Consider the following 21,404-nt stretch of genomic DNA (forward strand, 5'->3'; position numbering starts at 1 on the left):
TTAAATATTCTACAAAAAATCATATTTCATTTTCAAGACGTTTGGAGAACTTCTATTTTCGGGGTATTTTTTATTGCAAGGATAATTCAGAAAACAGACAGAAAATACTATTTTTTCTTTATTTAATCTAAATAACAGAAAGTAAAAGGAGGGTACAGGGAGTTGTGCTTTCTAACTTCATCCATCTCATGCTCATCAAAAGGAATCCACTAACAAGGTTGATCAAGTCTTGTTTACAAACTCTTTCCGAGTCGCATGAAACCAGAGAATTTTTGAATAACACTAGGTTACCTCAACGGGGATATGCATGTCCCCAACAATAAGAATATCATATTTCTTCTTGACAGTAGGGACAGGAAATTCAAAACCTCCAATAATAATCGTTGAAGTTTTTCCAATAGAATTGATACTGTGGACTTGAGATTGTTTCCTCAGAAAGTGTACCGTATGCTCATTACCATTAACATGAAAAGTGATATTGCCTTTGTTGCAATCAATAACAGCCCCTGCAATATTCAAAAAGGGTCTACCAAGGATAATCGACATACTATCGTCCTCGGGAATATCAAGAATAACAAAGTCCGTTAAAATAGTAATGTTTGCAACCATAACAGGCACATCCTTACAAATGCCGATAGGTATAGCAGTTGATTTATCGGTCATTTGCAAAGATATTTCAGTAGGTGTCAACTTATTCAAATCAAGTATACGATATAAAGAGAGAGGAATAACACTAACACCGGCTCCAAGATCACATAAAGCAGTTTTAACATAGTTTCTTTCAATGGAGCATGGTATAGTTGGTACTCCTGGATCTCCTAGTTTCTTGGGTATTCCACCTTTAAAAGTATAATTAGCAAGCATGGTGGAAATTTTCAGCTTCCGGTATCTTTCTTTTATTAGTAACAATATCTTTCATATACTTAGCATAAGGATTCATTTTAAGCATACCAGTCAAACGCATACGCAAAAAGATATGTCTAATCATTTCAGCAAAGTGCTCAAAATCCTCATCATCCTTTTTCTTGGATGGTTTAGGAGGAAAAGGCATGGGTTTTTGAACCCATGGTTCTCTTTCTTTATCATGCTTCCTAGCAACGGAATCTCTCTTATCATAACGTTGATTCTTTGATTGTGGGTTAACAAGATCAACAGCAGGTTCAATCTCTACATCATTATTATCGCTAGGTTGAGCATGAACATCATCATTAACATTATCACTAGGTTCATGTTTATCACCATATTGTGTTTCAGCATCAGTAATAGAAATATCATTGGGATTCTCAAGCGTGTCAACAACAGGTTCACTACAAGCATGCAAAGTCCTATCATTTTTATTTTTCTTCTTAGAAGGACTAGGTGCATCAACATTAGTTCTCTGAGAATCTTGCTCAACTCTCTAGGGTGGCCCTTAGGATACAAAGGTTCCTGAGTCATTTTACCCCCTCTAGTCATAACTCTAAATACATTATCATTTTTCTTATTATTTAATTCATTGAGCAAATCAATTTGAGCTTTAAGCACTTGTTCTACCTGAGTGGTAACCATAGAAGCATGTTTACTAATTAGTTTAAGGTCACCTTTAACTCTAGACATATAATCACTCAAGTGTTCAATCATATAAGCATTACGTTTCAATTTTCTACCAACATAAGCATTGAAGTTTTATTGTTTAACAATAAAATTATCAAACTCATCCATGCATTGGCTGACAAACTTAGTAGATGGGATTTCACCCTTATCAAATCTATAGAGAGAATTTACCTCCACTACCTGTGTCGGGTTATTAAGACCATGTATTTCTTCAATAGGCGGTAAATTCTTAACATCTTCAGCTTTAATACCCTTTTCTTTCATAGATTTCTTTGCCTCTTGCATATCTTCAGGACTGAGAAATAGAATACCCCTTTTCTTCAGAGTTGGCTTAGGAGTTGGTTCAGGAAGTGTCCAATCATTATCATTACTCAATATATTATTCAACATCAATTCAGCTTGATCAACAGTTCTTTCTTGAAAACACAACCAGCACAACTATCCAGGTGGTCTCTGGAAGCATCGGTTAGTCCATTATAAAATATATCAAGTATTTCATTTTTCTTGAGAGGATGATCAGGCAAAGCATTAAGTAATCGGACAAGCCTCCCCCAAGCTTGTGGGAGACTCTCTTCTTCAATTTGCACAAAATTATATATTTCCCTTAAAGCAGCTTGTTTCTTATGAGCGGGGAAATATTTAGCAGAGAAGTAATAAATCATATCCTCGGGACTACGCACACAACTAGGAGTAAGAGAATTAAACCATGTTTTAGCATCACCCTTTAATGAGAACGGAAATAACTTAAGGATATAGTAGTAACGAATTTTTTCCTCATGAGTGAATAGGGTGGCTATATCATTCAATTTAGTAAGATGTGCCACAACAGTTTCAGATTCATAGCCATAAAAAGGATCAGATTCAACCAAAGTAATTAACTCAAGATCGACAGAGAAATCATAATCCTTATCAGAAATACAGATAGGTGAAGTAGCAAAAGCAGGGTCATATTTCATTCTAGCATTCAAAGACTTTTCTTTCAGCTTAGCTAATAGTTTCTTAAGATCATATCTATCTTTGCAAGCAAAAAAGTCTAGCAGTTTCTTCATCCATAACATAACCCTCAGGCACATCAGGCAATTAATATCTAGGGGGAGAATCTTCACCATCACTTTCATCAATATTATCAGTTTCAATAATTTCATTCTCTCTAGCCCTAGCAAGTTGTTCATCAAGAAATTCACATAACGGCACAGTATTATCAAGCATAGAAGTAGTTTCATCATATGTATCATGCAACGCAGAAGTGACATCATCAATAACATGCGACATATCAGAATAAATAGCAGGAGTAGGTGTCGCAAGTTTACTCATAACAGAAGGTGAATCAAGTGCAGAGCTAGATGGCAGATTCTTACCTCCCCTCGTAGTTGAGGGATAAATCTTGGTTTTTTCGTCTTTTAAGTTCCTCATAGTGATCAGCAGATATAAATCCCAAGTGACTCAAAGAATAGAGCTATGCTCCCCGGCAACGGAGCCAGAAAATAGTCTTGATAACCCAGAAGTATAGGGGATCGCAACAATTTTCGAGGGTAGAGTATTCAACCCAAATTTATTGATTCGACACAAGGGGAGCCAAAGAATATTCTCAAGTATTAGCAACTGAGTTGTCAATTCAACCATACCTGGAAGACTTAATATCTGCAGCAAGGTATTTAGTAGAAAAGTAGTATGGAAGTAGCGGTAACGGTGGCAAAAGTAATAGTAGCAGTTTTGTAGTAATTGTAACAGTGGCAACGGAAAAGTAACTAAGCGAAGATCAATATGTGAAAAGCTCGTAGGCATTGGATCAGTGATGGATAATTATGTCGGATGCGATTCCTCATGCAACAGTTATAACATAGGGTGACACAGAACTAGCTCCAGTTCGTCAATGTAATGTAGGCATGTATTCCGAATATAGTCATACGTGTTTATGGAAAAGAACTTGCATGACATCTTTTGTCCTACCCTCCCGTGGGAGCGGGGTCCTATTGGAAACTAAGGGATATTAAGGCCACCTTTTAATAGATTACCGGACCAAAGCATTAACACTTAGTGAATACATGAACTCCTCAAACTACGGTCATCACCGGGAGTGGTCCCGATTATTGTCACTTCGGGGTTGCCGGATCATAACACATAGTAGGTGACTATTGACTTGCAAGATAGGATCAAGAACTCACATATATTCATGAAAACATAATAGGTTCAGATCTGAATTCATGGCACTCAGGCCCTAGTGACAAGCATTAAGCATAGCAAAGTCATAGCAACATCAATCTCAGAACATAATGGATACTAGGGATCAAACCCTAACAAAACTAACTCGATTGCATGATAAATCCCATCCAACCCATCACCGTCCAGCAAGCCTACGATGGGATTACTCACGCACGGCGGTGAGCATCATGAAATTGGTGATGGAGGATGGTTGATTATGATGACAGCGACGGATTCACCTCTCCGGAGCCCCGAACGGACTCCAGATCAGCCCTCCCGAGAGAGATTAGGGATTGGCGGCGGATCCGTATCATAAAACATGATGAATCCTTCTCTCTGGTTTTTTCTCCCCGAACGTGAATATATGGGGTTGGAGTTGAGGTCGGTGGAGTCTCAGGGGGCCCACAAGGCAGGGGTGCGCCCTCCACCCTCGTGGATAGGGTGTGGGCCCCTTGATGCTGATTCTTTTGCCAGTATTTTTTATAAATTCCAAAAATATTCTCTGTGAAGTTTCAGGTCATTCAGAGAACTCTTATTTCTGCACAAAAATAACACCATGGCAATTCTGCTGAAAACAGCGTCAGTCCGGGTTAGTTCTCAAATCATGCAAGTTAGAGTCCAAAACAAGGGCAAAAGTGTTTGGAAAAGTAGATACGTTGGAGACGTATCATTTATCAATCCATGGGAGGTGTAGGATGAAAATGGTCTCTCTCAAACAACCCTGCAACCAAATACAAGAAATCTCCTGTGTCCCCAACACACCCAATACAATGAGAAATTGTGTAGGGGCACTAGTTTTGCGAAGAAATGGTGATACAAGTGTAGTATGGATAGTAGATATAGGTTTTTGTAATCTGAAAAAACCCACCAAGGTAGCAAGTGATAAAACGTAGCACAAATGGTATTGCAATGCTTGAAAACAAGGCCTAGGGTTCATACTTTCACTAATGCAATCTCTCAACAGTGTTAACATAATTGAATCATATAACAATCCCTCAACGTGCAACAAAGAATCACTCCAAAGTTCTTATCTAGTGGAGAATATAAGATGAAATTGTTTTTAGGGTATGATGACCCACAAGTATTGTGTAGGTGCACTAGTTCGGCGAAGAAATGGTGATACAAGTGTAGTATGGATAGTAGATATAGGTTTTTTGTAATCTAAAAAAACCACCAAGGTAGCAAGTGATAAAACATAGCACAAACGGTATTGCAATGCTTGAAAACAAGGCCTAGGGTTCATACTTTCACTAGTCCAATCTCTCAACAGTGCTAACATAATTGAATCATATAACAATCCCTCAACGTGCAACAAAGAATCACTCCAAAGTTCTTATCTAGCGGAGAATATAAGATGAAATTATTTTTGGGGTATGATGACCCACAAGTATAGGGGATCAATTGTAGCTCTTTTCTATAAGAAAGAGTGTCGAACCCAACGAGGAGCAGAAGGAAATGACAAGTAGTTTTCAGTAAGGTAATGTCTGCAAGTGCTAAAATTGTAAGTAGCGGAGTAGTTTGATAGCAAGATAATTTGTAACGAGCAAGTAACGATAGTAGTAACAAACGTGCAGCAAGGTAGCCCAATCCTTTTGAGGCAAAGGACAGGCCAAGACGGTCTCTTATGATAAGCAAAGCGTTCTTGAGGGTACACGGGATTTTCATCTAGTCACTTTCACCATGTTGGTTTGATTTGTGTTCGCTACTTTGATAATTTGATATGTGGGTGGACCGGTGCTTAGGTGCTGTTCTTACTTGAACAAACCTCCTACTTATGATTAACCCTCCCGCAAGAATCCGCAACTACGAGAAAAGTATTAAGAATAAATTCTAACCATAGCATTAAACTTTTGGATCCAATCGGTCCCTTGCGGAATAGCACATAAACTGGGGTTTAAGCTTCTGTCACTCTCGCAACCCATCATCTAATTGCTACTCCACAATGCATTCCCTTAGGCCCAAATATGGTGAAGTGTCATGTAGTCAATGACACCACTAAGGGAATCACAACATACATACTATCAAAATATTGAACACATATCAAGTTCACATGATTACTTGCAACATGATTTCTCCTGTGACCTCAAGAACAAAAGTAACTACTCACAAATAATTATCATGCTCAAGATCAGAGGGGTATTAAATAGCATATTGGATTTGAACATATAATCTTCCACCAAGTAAACCATATAGTAATCAACTACAAGATGTAATCAACACTACTAGTCACCCACAAGCACCAACCTATAGTTCCGGTAACAAGATTGAACACAAGAGATGAGCTTGGTTTTGAGATGAGATGGTGCTGTTGAAGATGTTTATGGAGATTGCCCTCCCCAAGATGGGAGAGTTGGTGGTGATGATGATGATGATGATTTCCCCCTTCGGGAGGGCAGTTCCCCCGGCGGAATCGCTCCGCCGGAGGGCAAAAGTGCTCCTGCCCAAGTTTCGCCTCGAGACGGCGGCACTCCATCCTGAAAGTCTTCTCCTTATTTTTTCTAGGTCAAAATGACCTATGTACTAGAAGATGGGCACCGGAGGTGGGCCTGGGTGAGCACAACCCAACAGGGCGTGCCTGGGCTCCCTGGCGCGCCCAGGTGGGTTGTGCCCACCTGGTGGGCCCCCTCTGGTAGTTATTTTCTCCAATATTTCTCAAATATTCCAAAAAATCCTCGTGAAGTTTCAGCTTGTTTGGAGTTGTGCAGAATAGGTGGCCTGACGTAGCTTTTCCAGGTCCAGATTTCCAGCTGCCGAAATTCTCCCTCTTTGTGTATACCTTGCATATTATGAGAGAAAAGGCATTAGAATTACTCCAAAAAGAATTATTATGGATAAAAACATCATAAATAACAGTCAGAAAACATGATGCAAAATGGACGTATCAACTCCCCCAAGCTTAGACCTCGCTTGTCCTCAAGCGAAAACCGAAATCGAAAAACATGTCCACATGCTTAGAGAGAGAGGTGTCGATAAAAACAAAATACGGACATAGAAGCATTATGTTCATTATTATAACAACAACAAACTTAAACATAAGACTCTTATCATAAAGCGCTTATCATAGACTTCTCATGAATAAGTGACAATTCATCACACTATTGAAGTATAAAGCAAAAACTCTATTAAAAACCAACAAACTATGTTCTGAGTCAACTTTGCAACTACAATTCATCATCTTTCCAGGAAGGGTCACGTATCGGAGCCTTTAGGCAAGTCCACATACTCAACCATCATATAGTCTTCTATGATTGATGTAAGGGCATATTTATCCCTTAGTTGTTTTGGTGATTGATGACAATGCATTTGCGAACTAATCGTGTGCATTGAGCATTTCAGACGTATCATGACTAGGCACAAGACGATTTGGTGCCCCTCAAAGACTATTGAAGACGGCGTTTCTCTACGTTTCTTTTCGGTGGATTTCAGTCATAGGAAAGTCGTACTATTAAGAGGGGGTCCACGTTGGAAAGGTTTGGGGTGGAATCAACACGTACATGTCTGTTCCTTTTTGCACCACCTTTCCTTTGGCTCTTTGGGGCATCCTCCGTTTCTCCGTGTATTTGCAACATGAAGGCCTCCTAGTGTTGCTGAACTGGGGCATGCGGTAGTATTGCTCTTCGGAGCGGTAGTACCGCAGGCCCTTGCGGTAGTACCGGCCTCAGGCATGGTAGTACCGCAGGTGCTCACGATAGTACCGCTCCTTGGGAGCGGTAGTACCGTGGCCTCAGGCCAGGCTCAGCTACTCGAGCGGTTGTAGGGGCGGATGTAATTTTTTACATCCGCGCCCTACACGTTAGTATCGCTCCATGGGCGCGGTAGACCGTGAGCTCTGGCCAGGCACAACAGCATGAGCAGAAGTAGGGGTGGATGTAATTTTTTACATCCGCGCCCTACACGGTAGTACCGCTCCAGGCTTGTGGTAGTACCGTGTCGGATTTTTGCATAGATCGAAACTCAGCGAAAGTAGCCACGGGTGTATTTTTATATGTCCGTGCCTTCCCAGTCTAGACCAACCCTGCCTTGCGGTAGTACCGCAAGGGGGAGCGGTAGTACCGCGCCAGCGGTTCTACCGCCCTCGGCTTCTTTGCCACAGGCCTGGGTTAGCTCCTGCCGCGCCAGCGGTAGTACCGTGGGCTCGCGCGGTAGTACCGCTTGTTGTGTGTGGTAGTACCGCTCGTCGCGGGCTGAGTAAGTGGATAACGGTTGGATTTGTTCTATCACTATAAGGGGAGTCTTCTTCTCCAAGTTGACTACCTCTTCCACCCCAAGCTCCATTGTTGCTCTAAGCTCCATTTTCGCCCGATCTCTCTCTCTAGCCAATCAAACTTGTTGATTTTCTAGGGATTGGTTGAGAAGGCCCCGATCTACACTTCCACCAAGAGAAATTTGATTCCCCCACTAATCCCTTGCGGATCTTGTTACTCTTGGGTGTTTGAGCACCCTAGACGGTTGAGGTCACCGCGGAGCCATATTCCATTGTGGTGAAGCTTCGTGGTGTCGTTGGGAGCCTCCAATTAAGTTATGGAGATTGCCCCAACCTTGTTTGTAAAGGTCCGGTCGCCGCCTCCAAGGGCACCAATAGTGGAATCACGGCATCTCGCATTGTGTGAGGGCGTGAGGAGAATACGGTGGCCCTAGTGGCTTCTTGGGGAGCATTGTGCCTCCACACCGCTCCAACGGAGACGTACTTCCCCTCAAAAGGAAGGAACTTCGGTAAACATCCTCGTCTTCACCGGCTCCACTCTTGGTTATCTCGTACCTTTACTTGTGCAAGCTTATTTTGTGTTGTATCCCTTGCTTGCTTTTGTGCTTGTTGTTGTTGCATCATATAGGTTGCTCACCTAGTTGCACATCTAGACAACCTACTTTGATGCAAATTTTAAATTGGTAAAGAAAAGCTAAAAATTGTTAGTTGCCTATTCACCCCCCTCTAGTCAACTATATCGATCCTTTCAATTGGTATTAGATCCTTGTCTCTTTTTTAAGGACTTTGCCATCTAAAGAGTATGGTTGACTCCGTAGACGGTGAGGAGGAGCACCCCAGTGTGATTCCGTCCTTGTCTACGGCCGATGGGGGAACCTCGGTCTCACGCGAGGAGTTCAATGTGGCTTTGGACACATTGAAATCTTCCATGACGGCCGAGGTCAAAGGCATGCTTAAGAACTTTCTCAATGGTTTTACATTATCCACCGCACCGTTGGAAGTGGTCGATCCCACTAACAAGGTGACGGATGCTAACTCCGACAAGGGGGAAGCTACTAATGAGAAAGTTCCTTTATCTAGTGGTAGAAGTGGAAATGGCATCTTTGCCCATGTGGAACCTCCGCTTACTTATGGTGGACCGATTCCTTCCACTCATTTGAATCATGTCGGTTCTCCCCCTAAGATTGTGAAAAATGAGGACTTTGATGCTTGGGTATATCGCTTTAAACGTCATTTAAATCATGTTAATACTAACCTTTGGAGAATCATTGAGCAAAGTTTTTATCCTCATGACCCAAGCAACTTCACCCCTAGAGAAGCCGCAGATCATCAATTCAACAAGAATGCTCTCTTCATCATCCAAGATGCAATTCCTTCCGAAGATCTTGCACATCTCTGACCTTTCACCATGGCCAAGGAAGCATGGCACCATGTTGTCTCTCTTTACAAGGGAAGCGCAAGCATTCAATGCTCCAACTATGAAGTGGTGCAAGATGAAGCCGATGAGTTTGCAATGAATGAAGATGAAGAACCTCGTGAGCTTTACCGGAGGTTAACGACTCTCGCGGTCTCACTCCAAGATCATGGGAGCAAGGATACGGATGACAATTGGATCAAGCACAAGTTTCTCGAGGCCATGATGCCTTTCCACAAGGCCATGTCCTCCGTCATCCGTCAAAGGCCGGACTTCCACGCCTTGTCCTCAAGTGAAGTGTTGGATGAGTTTGTGGCAATGAGGATCTTGGAAAAGACCGCCGACAATGCAGTGTTGCACTCTCAAAGAGCTAAGAAGCCCAAGCTTGATTTGAAGGCCAAGGTTAGTGTGGAAGAAGAGGATGAATAGCAAGAAGAGGAGAGCAATCCCGAAGATACAAAATATGCTTTGAGCACATGGCTCTCGCTTCAAGGCAATTTTGGAGCAAGAAGAACACGAGGCCCAACTTCAACAAGAACAACTCAAGTGGTGCGAAGGGCAAGCAACAAGTGAGGACTTGCTATAATTGCGGCAATGTGAGCCACTTTGTTGCGGAGTGCCCATATGAGAAGAGGGAAGACAATGGTGGCAAGCTCATCCGAAAAGACAAGGCCAAGTCTTTCCCCAACAAGAGCAACTTCACCAAGAAGACTCCTCCCAAGGGGTTGGTGGCACAAGAAGAGTACAATGAGGATGATGATGATGATGAAGATGGTAAGTCGGTTGCCATGGCCTCCGTTGCCATTGCGACAACTCCACGGGTGTCTCTCTTTGACTCACCCAATGAGAACATCACCGCCAAGTGCCTCATGGCTAAAGCCACCAACAAGGTAACCCCCAACATCAAAACTACCATCATTACTAATCCTTCTTTGATGAATTGCATTGATGAACATCAGGGGTCTAATGTGGAGGAAAATGAATTTGAGTCTTTTATGAGCTCAAGGGTAAATCCAAGAAGTACTTTGTTGCTCTCTTGGAACAACTTGGTGAAGCCAATGACATGATCGAGGCTCACGAAGATACCATCTCTAAAATGGAGGGGCATAGTCGTGACTATGCCGATGAGATTTCGGATCTCTCCAATGCTCTTGAGGAAGAGCGCGGTCGTCATTTGGCTCTTGAGGAGTCATACAACGACGACCATGCTAAATTGAAGAAAGATCTTGATCATGCTCTTGTTGTATCTCGTGTGCTAAACTCCGAGAAGGCCAAGCTTGGGGTTGATCTTGCTAGACTCAAAGAGGAGTTTGATTTACTTGACAAGGCTCACAAGGTCTTGAAGGGTGCTCATGCTAGCCTCAAAGAGTCTCATGATCAACTCCAAGTAAAGCTAAGCAAGGAGAAAGCCACTTTTCCTCATATGGACTTAATTGATAATGCAAATGCTACTAACCCGTGTTGTGAGCATGTGCATCTTGTTGAGGAGAATGCAAAGTTGAAGGAGCAACTTGAGAAAGGCTTTGTGTCATGCATACAAGGTGAGAAGAACCTCAACGACCTTTTGAGCAATCAAAAGGAAGTTGTGGCCAAGGAAGGGATTGGGTTCACACCCAAACCCAAGAACAAGAAGAAAAATGACAAGGCCAAATGACCTCCTCCTCTCAAGCAAACCTTTGTGAGAGAGGGAGAGGGCGCTCCTAAGGAGAAGAAGAACAATGTGAAGGGTGGTGGTGTCAAGAAGGGCAATGCCATCCCTTCCAACAAAGTCGGCGACTTTAACCTTTCCTATGTGTTATGCCGTGCTAGTGATGGGCATGTTTATGCTAAATTTGTTGGTTCTCCTTATGAGTACATTGAATGGTCTATTTGGGTTCCTAAGACCCTTGTCACTAACATCAAAGGACCCATTACAAAATGGGTACCTAAAACCGAGCATTGATCTCTTGTAGGTGTTTGCTTCTGGTGGGGGGTCATGGTTGCTCGATAGTGGAGCCACTAATCATATGACCGAAAGCAAGGACTTGGTGGTGGACGTGCACAAGATTCCATCTATGCCCACCAATGTCGAGTGGGGTGATGCCTCGTCCTCTAAGGTATTGGGACTTGGCAAGGTTGTCATTTCTCATGATCTCACGATCGAGAAGGTCATGCTTGTTGAGTCCCTTGCATACAATTTACTTTCCGTTCGTCAACTTGCAATCATGGGCTTTGCCACCTTCTTTGATATTGATACCGTGGCCCTCTTGTGGAGAAAGACTCTTAAAGTAGCCTTTGTTGGGCATGTCAAGAACGGTCTCTATGTGTTTAACTTTTCGGAGCAACCCACTAAGATCGCGACATGCCTAATGGCTAAAGTTGACGTGGGATGGCTTTGGCATCGCCGGTTAGCCCATGTCAATATGAGATCTTTGCAAAGTCTTCTCAAGGGGGACCATGTCCGTGGACTAACAAATGTTAGTTTTGCCAAAGATCGTGCTTGCAGTGCTTGCATTGAAGGAAAGTTACATGAGAAGGCTCACCCTCCCACGACTATCATTTACTCAAAGAGGCCTTTGGAGCTCCTTCACTTGGATCTCTCTGGGCCTCCATCCTTTGATAGTCTTGGGGGTAGAAAATATTGCTTGGTGAATGTGGATGATTATTCAAGATACACTTGGGTATATTTCTTCAAGAGGAAGAGCGCGGCCCAACAAACCGTCATTGACTTTGCAAATGAAGCCCAACGTAACACAATGCAAAGAACTTGACAATAAGAAGTGACAACGGCACCGAGTTCAAGAACTACACCTTGGATGAGTTTCTTAGTGATGAGGGGATCAAGCATCAATATTCCGCACCATACACCCCTCAACAAAATGGTGTAGCGGAGAGGAAGAACCGGACGTTGATGGATGCAGCAACACTACAAAAAAAGACACATTCGTGACATTTTGGGCCGAACGAATTTTTTTCTGTCATACTTATGACACTTCTATGACGATAATTGTGACAAAACCCGGTATCATCATAGATGTGGTGGGGTCCTACTTCTATGACAAAAATCATGACAGAAAATGGGCTTTTCGCCTTGGGCGGGCCGGAGACGCAGCTGCATGACATTCTTTGGGCCGTCCATGACGGAAAAAACCATGGTAGAAGCGAGGGCGAGGAAAATATCGGGGTGTTCCCGGTTACGGTGGGTGGTCGGGGCTGAGCGATGCGCGTTTCTCTTGTACACGCACGCGCGTGGGTGAGAGGCGTTGGGCTCTAACTGAACCCAAGTGATTACCCTGCAGGCTACGCGTTACTGAACCCGAGTGATCGATCGATGGCTGTTAACTGAACCCGATCGAGTGATTCCTTCGCTACTGCTGCTAACTGAAGCCGATCGATGCTTCCTCTGGATGAACAGTGAGCGTTGCTGGGGGATTTTGGATGAACAGTTCCCGGTGGGGGTGGATGAACAGGACCCCGATCGATCGAGCCGGTTGGGGCTGGATGAACAGGACCCCGTGGAGGGCTGGATGAATAGGACCACCCCGTGGAGGGCTGGATGAACAGTAGACGGTGGAGGGCGGGATGAACAGTAGCCCGTGGAGGGGTGGTTGAACAGGAGCCCGTGGAGAAGGCTGGTTCAACAGTAGCCGGTGGAGTAGCGCGTGGTGGAGGCTGGATGAACAAGAGCCCGTGGATGAACAGTCGCAGGTGGAGGTTGGAGGAGGTCAACGGTGGATGAACAGTAGCCCGTGGAGGCTGGAGGGGGTCGATGGTGGAGATGAACAGTATCCTGTGGAGTCCCGTTTTGCGGTACGCCACACCCCTCCCGATGAACAGGACCCCCGTTTCGACCGTAGCCCTCCAACACAAGTCCGTTTCCTCCGTTTTGCGGTACGCCAGACCCCTCCCGGTCAACATGACCCCCGTTTTGACCGTAGGAGGTCCGTTTCCTCTGTTTTGCGGTACGCCAGACCCCTCCCAATGAACATGATCCCGTTTTGACCATGGCCGGTCGAACACAAGTCCGTTTCCTCCGTTCTGCGGTAGGCCATGCCTCGTTTCCATCGGCTGTTCCGTCCAAGCCCTCCCGATGAACACGACGACGCATTCCGTTCCGACCCAGCCAGTTGGCTCCCCATGAACACGACGACGACGCAGTTTCTCTGTTTCGACCCAGCCATGTACACGAGCCCTGGCTGTACGTATGCGCGAGTAGGCGTTCGAGACCCTGCCCGTATGTACGTACGTGGCCATATTTTCTTTCTTGCACACTGGCAGCTGTACGTGCGTGTACATGCTACGTGCACGCCTCTACTACGACACGTGCGCTCCTCTACATCGACCGGTATATACGTACATGTTCGTGACCAGAATGACAACGCTACGTACGCTTCGACCAGGTGGGTCCCGACTGTCAGGCACTTCCTTGGCTGCAAAGATGTAGCTGGTGGGTCCCAGTAGTCAGGGGGCGAATCGTTTTTTTTGCCCGGACGCACTTCCTTGCGTGCGAAGATGTAGCTGGTGGGTCCCAGCAGTTAGGGGGAAATGTTTTTTTCACGAAATACGGTGGCCCGTCCGGTGGGTCCCTGCTGTCAGGTGGAGGAATAATTATTTTGCGCGTAATAAGGAGGCACTTCCTTGCGGCCGCCGTGGACCCAACTGTCAACCTCTCGACGTACAGTACTCTTCCGATGGAAGTCGTTCCTTGACCACGTTGACCATGCCGTGCCGAGAGCACCAGGGCGGTGGACGACGACGAGGCCTAGTAAGGGGACGGCGCGGAGCCAGGGAAGACGCGGCAGTGGAAGCCCGCGCAGAGAGGAGTACGAGGGTTCACTGGTTCGGCTGCGGTGTGAGGCTGCCGTCGCCGTAGGGCCTGGCCAGCGGTGGGAATAGTAGGGGGCGGTGAGGCCTCCGCGGCAGCACAGCCGACCACGGGAGGCAGGAGCATGCAGCACGACCGGCGCTGCTTTGGGCGGCTGGAGCAAGAAGACCAGAGGTTGAAGAAGCACTACGGCCGTTGGATGGACTTCGTACGGTCACTGGAGCTAGAATCGTTCATATTGACTAAGAACTCCGTCCCCGTCAACTTAGTAGGCCCACAAGTCAGCCTCCCACCAAGGTGGGTGCCAACTAGCAGGGGGAGTATTCATTTTTTTTGTGCGTAATAAGGAGGCACTTCCGGTGGGTCCGAGCTGACAGCGGGGGGAACGTTTTTTTCGTGAAATACGGTGGCCCGTCCGGTGGGTCCGTGCTGTCAGGTGGAGGAATAATTATTTTCCGCGTAATAAGGAGGCACTTCCTTGCGGCCGCCGTGGACCCAGCTGTCAGCCTCTCCACGTACAATACTCTTCCGATGGAAGTCATTCCTTGACCATGTTGACCACGCCGCGCCGAGAGCACCAGGGCGGTGGACGACGACGAGGCCTAGGAAGGGGACGACGCGGAGCCGGGGAAGATGCGGCAGTGGAAGCCCGCGCGGAGAGGAGTATGAGGGTTCACTAGTTCGGCTGCTGTGTGAGGCTGCCATCGCCGCAGAATAACAGGGGGTGTGGGTGAGTAGAGGGATGGCCTGGCTAGTGGTGGGAGTAGTAGGGGGCGGTGAGGCCTCCGCGACATCACAGCCGGCCATGGGAGGCAGGAGCATGCGGCACGACCGGCGCTGGTTTGGGAGGCTGGAGCAAGAAGACCAGATGTTGAAGAAGCACTACGGCCATTGGATGGACATCGTACGGTCACTGGAGCTAGAATCGTTCATATTGACTAAGTTGACAAAGCCCTCCATCCCCGTCAACTTAGTAGGCCCACAAGTCAGCCTCCCACCAAGGTGGGTCCCAGCTAGCAGGGGGAGTATTCATTTTTTTTGTGTAATAAGGAGGCACTTCCGGTGGGTGCGAGCTGACAGCGGGGGGAACGTTTTTTTCATGAAATATGGTGACCCGTCCGGTGGGTCCCAGCAGTCAGGGGGAAATGTTTTTTTCGCCAAATACGGTGGCCCGTCCGGTGGGTCCCTGCTGTTAGGTGGAGGAATCATTATTTTCCGCGTAATAAGGAGGCACTTCCTTACTGCAGCCATGGACCCAGCTGTCAGCCTCTCCACGTACAGTACACTTCCGATGGAAGTCATTCCTTTACCACGTTGACCATGCCGCGTTCCGTTGCATGCATGCGTCCATGGGCGTGGTGCATCCCCACTGTCAGCCTCTCACGTACAGTCATCTTCCGATGACTCTCGATTGTTGACCATGTTGACCACACTGTGCCGAGCGCACCAAAGGCCGGTGGACGACGGCGAGGCCGCAGACTGGAATGACCCGGAGATGGGGAAGACGGGGCAGTGGAGTCGCAGATGGAGAGGAGTGGGAAACTTGACTGGTTCGGGTGCACGGCAGCACAGCCGCGGTGCCGCCCACGGGAGACAGGAGCAAGAACAGAAGTTGAAGAAGGAGCACGACTGTTGGATTAACATCCAACGGTCCAGCTGCTAGAATCATTTGTTGATTAAGTTGACAAAGCCCTGCGTACACGTCCGCTTAGTAGGCCCACAAGTTAGCCACCAAATCTGACGGGTCCCAGCTGTCAACGGGAGGAATAATTTTTTCGCATAACAAGGAGGCACTTCCTTCCATGCGAAGATACAGCCAGTGGGTCCCAGCTGTCAGGTGGAGGAAAAAAAATTCCAGCTTAATAAGGAGGAACTTTCCTTGCATGCGACCATGGACCTCGTGGGTCCCAGCCTTCAGGCTCTCCACGTACAGTCCTCTTCCGATGACTCTCGTTTGTTGACCACGCAGCACCGAGCGCAGCGAGGCGGTGGACGACGGCGAGGCCCCGGACGGGAACGACTCGGAGATGGGAAGACGCGGCAGTGGAGTCGCAGATTGAGTGGAGGAGAAGGGTTATAACTGGTTCTGGTGCGGCGTGGGGCTGCGGTTGGTGGAGAAGAATAGGAGGTGTGGAGGGGTGGAGGGATAGCCTGGCCGGTGGTGGGGTAGCGCTTCGTGGCGATGCGTGCTAAGCAGAGCCGCTCGCCGCCGGAGGCCAGACCAGGCGGTCCCGGCGACGCTGGAGGAAGAAGATGAGAGATTGAAGGTGCATGCCGACCAAGTTGACAACGTCCTGCGTAGGCTTCGACCTATTGGCCCACATGTCAGCCTGCAAAAATGTGGTATATATTTAACCCATGTTTTCTAGAATGTACAGTCCATTTGCTGGGCTGGGTGAACAAATAATTTCGCATCAATGCGGCCCATTTATATTATCTAAGAAATCCCAGCCCATTTGCACTTCCTTCAAATACACGAATTAGCTGGGCTCGTTATATATATAATGTTATGTTAGAAGGAGCAATTAATATCAAAAATAAACCGGAGAGGCACATTTTTTATATACATAATTAACAAATTAGCGAGTTATTGCTCAAAATAAAAATGAGCGCGTTATTATTACATTGGTCCTTAAAATCTTCGCAAGCTTTTGTACGCAATCACCAGGATTTTCCTTGCCTGTAAGTAAAAAACAACCAGGATTTTCCTTGCCAACTTCTGTTAAACATTTACTTTTATAAGTTAATAACACGTGGGATGTTTTTATAATGTATATATAAGTCTCTATAAAATATACGATAATAGTAATAATATAAATATATATAATGTGGTTAAAAAGTACATTGGGCTGCCGATCTTTAAGAAAAAGCCCATAGGCCGGTATGGACCTCAAAAAATAAGTTGAAACCACTGTCACCGTATGTCGTGGGCTACGCATGTTAAAATACAAAACCTAGGCCTAGCTGATACTTGTTCGCCCTCTGGAAAAAAATGATACTAGATCCCCGAGCGAACTGGATTAAAGAGGGGGCCGGCGGCACGACCGAAGAAGCACATCAGGAGCGATTTTTTTTCTTCAGTGGATGGCTCTCGATGTCGTTTTTTTACTTGCCTCTGCACCATACAACTTGTATTTTTAGCCTCCCAGTCCGTGGTGGACCAGCAACCCATTTGCTGGGTGGGCCAACCTACATAAACCAGCACTCGATTTTTCATCAAGCCCCCAAAACAACACAGTACTATGTTTGTTTTGAGGCCGAAAACATTGCGGCAGGGGTTGAGCGGGGGAGGGGGCAAGACAGAGCAAAAAAGATTAAAAAGAGCAGATGCGCCGTTGCTACCCTAACAAAGCAGGTGCAATTCTTCTCGGGAAGAAGGTGTGCCGTTGACACCCACACGTCACATACCCCACAGTAGGCATACTAACAAGTTCACACACAAGCACAACAGAAAAGGTAAACATTCGTATCAAACTCAGGTTCACAGGACACGTTCATATTCATAGCCAACATTCACTATCAACAACTCAAAAGATTCATATATACACAAGTTCAGCATTTCTATGGATCTAAATGATTGATAGATCACACAACAATATTCATAGATAATTCACAAAAAGATTCAGATATACACATGTTCAGTATGTTTATGCATCCAAATGATTGAGATCACAGCCAATATGATCCATGGACGAACTTTAATTACCTAGGGTACAGACTGGTAAATGGTGTTCAGTCGGAGGTACTTCTTGCTAAAATTAATGCTTGTACGAGTAAACTTTCAAGTACATAAGAGGCAGCACAGACAATCTGAACTTTGCTTGTAGGTTTATCCTCAAATAGTGGCCTCGTGCCGAGGGAGGTTTGAGCAACTTGCCCACTACTTTCATCCAACTAGTTTACTGGCTCATCTTGGTCCTGTAGCCAGCCAAAATTCTACATTGCAGATGAGAAAGGAGGCGGTTGAGAAAATGAACCACCCAAATTTTTTGTGCAGTTCAACTAAAATGGAGCATCCCTGGCGTGCAGACTGATTAAGTGCCAGATGAATATACGCGTCAACCAACTTGTCTGGAATCTTTAGACTCCATGCCATACAGTTTGCTACCATATGTGCTGATAACCAAAAGGCACAAGCTGGGACCAAAGACTGGGCTGCGTTTTTCTGGGCTATGCGCCAAGCAATATTTTTGGCGTTCACTCTCCTAATACTTGGAGTTTGACAATTGGTTGACGTCGGCTGATACTAGAATGAATATAGGCACTTCTTCCTGTCAACGTCGATGCTTGTCTGAGTGAACTTTGGAGTACATAACAGTTGCATAAGTACCTGTCCATCTGGTCTTTTGTGCGGTTCTACTGAAATCACCCGATGTAATGATTTGCCTACGAGTTCAGGCTCCAAGTTACTCCTTTATGAAATCGGCAAACAGTATCACAATACCAAATTACCAATACATATGACAAGCACAATAATCAGGATAAAGGCCAGTACCAACCTGTGTGAGGTAGCATATCAATTACTATTTCCTTTGACGGGAAGCCGAGCTAAGCCAAGCGACTGACAGCAAAGGAAAAATGCAAGCCGAGATTAGCGACTAACAGGAACGGAAGGAAGCTGTCGAGGAGATGAAGCACCCAAAGTTTTTGTGCAGTTCCACCAAAATCGAGCATCCCTGTTGGCACATATATTGAGAGAGTGAGATTACTGTAATAGTGGGACTAGTTGATGAAACATACACTAATAAATAGAAGCACCCTCATTATCTTAATGGGTAAAGTTAGCATTCCCTCCCTGCTCCACCACATGATTCACCTCCATAGACAAACATACACATGTACATGATTCAGCATAGGGTGCTACTAAAGATTTGTTTAACTCCGACAGGAAAATTAGGCAGCAATAAATTAGTGGTACTTAAGTACTCCTAATTAATTAAGTGAGACAGCAGAAGTGGAAGGGCTCCCTGGAGGATCGTCTCACATGTAAGGTAGTCGTTGCCGGAGCCCTTGAATGGCCTCGATTGAGGCCTCTGGCTTCAGCAAGATCGCCTTGGCACTGTTTACTCTTCTTCTTCCTCTTCATGCTCTGTTTCTCATTCTCCTCACCAGTTGGTGAAACCAAGTACATGATTGGCCTTCTATTTCAGAATTAGTTTTGTTAGTGAGGGAGTACAAGTGTACTAGTAAAAAATAGCATTATTTTCTCATGGCAGTCACAAAATTGAGATGAACACATGCATTAAATATCATTCTTACCTAAAGGAAGGTTATGGTGCCAATATGGATGATGAGGATTGGAACACAGATCTCCCTTTGTGCAGTTCCACCGAAATGAACAACTGTTCCATTCTGACATTCCAGTTAAATAGCACAAAAGTCACTTCTTTTAAGAAGAGTTTTGTGCAGTGCACCAAAAGGTCACAACAGCAACCAGGTGAAATGGATATCCCTGTTTGCACAAAAAGCTACAGAGGAAAGAGTTAGGGTCTCAAAAAATTACAGGAAAAAACATTTGGCTAAACTTGTCATGGCTTATAACAGTGGCATGGCTTCATTTTTACCAGGGGCATTATATTAAGAACAACTAAATATTTGGTATAAGGGCATGGGACAGTGGGTGCACCAGCAGTCCAGCACCATGTACCTAAACAGGGGCATAAAGTGGTGATTCATAGTTTGTTGCCCCGAGAAACAAACATCCAAGAAACATATCTGGGTTGGTCCCATTTTTGTTCACTCTAGCCACCTACTCCTATGTGTGGATAGCAAATCTAGTCCTGGTCATACCACTATGTACAGCGTTACCCCTATATTTCCCTTTTCGACCAAGAGACTGGTTGGATGACCAGTCTGTACTACTTTCACCCCCTTTCCTTCCTGTTTGTACCAAGTCCAATGTACTACACACTAAATTCCCCCATCCCCGCTTTATTTCTTGTTTGAACCAAGTACAAGATTCGACTCCATGAAGTAGCTTTACCACTAACAATAGAAAAAAAATAGGTGACGTTGGACCATCCGATCGAGAGGGGCTGAGAGGTAGAAAATGATGCACATGCAGCGACGTAGCGAGCTGGGGAAGTAGAACTAAGGTGGTTTCGAAGGAAGATATACCTGAAGGTCGTCGGGATGTGGATAGGTGGGCGGCGGGAGGCCGGATCCGCCCACACTAGGGCAACGACGAAGGGATCGGAGGACCTCCCGCGCCGGCGCTCGGCGAGAGATAACGGTGTGGCCGGTAGTGGGTCTCCTCCCTCGCTGTCGATGATGGCCTAAACGCTGCCCCTCCTCCCCTTCACCGGCGGAGGGGGATACGTCCGGATCTGCCGGCGGTGAGGATAGAAAGACAGTGTTTTTTGAAGGGAGAAATATAGTGTTACCACCCCTATCTTGTTTAGATCTGGATAGGATGAGAGTGTGTGAATAGAGCAACCCTAGCAAGCAAGCGCAGAGGCTCCGGCCTATATATACGTAGTGGGGTAGTTTTCCTTTTTCACTCCATCAAAACAATCGTTTAAAATTGTGTACTACGTGCCAGGTCGCCGTTTATTTAGTTGTTGATTGTTTTTTGAGATAGCTACCCGCTTGTTCAAAGTGGTGTTACGGTGTGCCAGGTCGCACTTTGTATCGTTCAAGTCTGGTACAAGTCCCTCCATTAAATGAACAACCACCCCCTCATAAAAATTGTGAACAAGCCCACGGCTAAAATTATCGGAAACGTGGGTTGCCCCAACATGCATTATTATTTATATTTTCTACTCCCTCCGTTCCTAAATATAAGTCTTTTTTATTAGCCACACCTAAGACAAGATTTTTTTTATTAGCAGTGAACCCCACATGTCATAGACACAAAAAGTGTGGCAAGATTCCCTTAGGCAAGCCAAAGTGTGTCTAACAATTTGAGCAACTCAAGTTAGGCAAGTGTGGAAAGTGTGGGAAAAATAATGTGGCAACATAAGACCAACATAGTCACAATCCAACCAGCCCCGTAATTTTTTGTGACCTGCATGAAAATTTGGTTAGTTAAATTTATAGTCAAAATTTGGCAAGGTGCATCAAATCAACACATGCAAGTATCAAAAGGGAAGTCACGGCATGCATGCATGCGTTGTACTCCCTCCGTTTCCAAATATAAGTCTGTTTAGAGATCGCAACAAGTGACTACATACGAAGCAAAATATGTC

The sequence above is a fragment of the Aegilops tauschii genome, chromosome 6 (assembly GCF_002575655.3).
Source record: "Aegilops tauschii subsp. strangulata cultivar AL8/78 chromosome 6, Aet v6.0, whole genome shotgun sequence".
NCBI classification, from domain to species: Eukaryota; Viridiplantae; Streptophyta; class Magnoliopsida; order Poales; family Poaceae; genus Aegilops; species Aegilops tauschii.